This window comes from Triticum dicoccoides, chromosome 1B, assembly GCF_002162155.2.
Source record: "Triticum dicoccoides isolate Atlit2015 ecotype Zavitan chromosome 1B, WEW_v2.0, whole genome shotgun sequence".
Classification (NCBI taxonomy): Eukaryota; Viridiplantae; Streptophyta; class Magnoliopsida; order Poales; family Poaceae; genus Triticum; species Triticum dicoccoides.
In genome coordinates, this window is record NC_041381.1 from 627,761,678 (window position 1) to 627,762,654 (window position 977).

Genomic DNA, 977 nt, shown 5'->3' on the forward strand with positions numbered 1-977 from the left:
CGCCCTCCTGTTCCCCTGCTCTCGCTCTGCTTCTTGCCACCGACGCACAACTGCACCCGCGGCCTTGAGCAGAGACCTTCTCCGTCATCCTTCTTCCTCTTCTTCTTCCGGTGATGTTGCTGCCGTCGGGCTCCTGGATGGGCTCGACTGTCACCACCGACGACATCACCTACCTTCGGTCCTCGCGGCGCCTGCCGTAGGAGACGGATGTTGGCGTCCGTCTGCCGCACGGCGAGCAGAGGCCCCGGCCCAAGGGGCAGGAGCGCGTCGTCTTCCTCACGCACTTTGAGCGCGGCTTTGGGTTGCCGGCGAGCACTTTCTTCCGCGGGTTCTTGGAGTTCTTCGGGCTCCAGCCGCACCATCTCGGCGTTGGCGCCATCGTCCAGCTCTCCGGCTTCGTGACCCTGTGCGAAGGGTACTTGGGGGTCGAGCCCACCATTGATCTCTGGGCGCGCTTCTTCTCCTTGAAGCAGCAGGGCCCGTCGGCCGGAGAGTTCACCGACTGCGGGCCCACCGTCATCTCCAAGCGGTCGGGGGCGGACTTCCCCAAGATCTCGCTCGAGGATTCTGCTAAGAAGTGGCAGAACTCCTTATTCTACGTCCGCAACCACGGTGCGGACCACATCAACCTTCCCCCTTCGCCATCGCACCGCCGCGGGCGAAAACGAACTGGGGCTACTCGCTCCGGCGCCCGTTGTAGGAGATCGTCAACCTCTGCGAGCGGGTCACGATGATGAGGACGCAGGAGGGGCTCACTAGCACTGACCTCCTTGCCGCGTTCATCACCCGCCGGGTTCTCCCGCTTCAGAGGCGCTCCTGCCTCACCGGCTAGATGATCGGGCTTCAGGATCCCAACCGGATGAGATCCACGCGGCTGTCTACAGAGCAGGTCACGCAAGGTGTGAACGACATTTCCAAGGCCAGTCTTGGAGAGGACTGGCAATTCGGCAAGGCGCCGTATAGCCAGGTGAACCCGG

General features: G+C 63.4%; 1 pseudogene; it reads right to left on the reverse strand.

The window, feature by feature from the left end:
- Positions 1-379, reverse strand: part of LOC119350739 — a 99,047-nt pseudogene extending 98,668 nt beyond the window's left edge.
- Between the last annotated feature and the right edge of the window lie 598 nt (positions 380-977).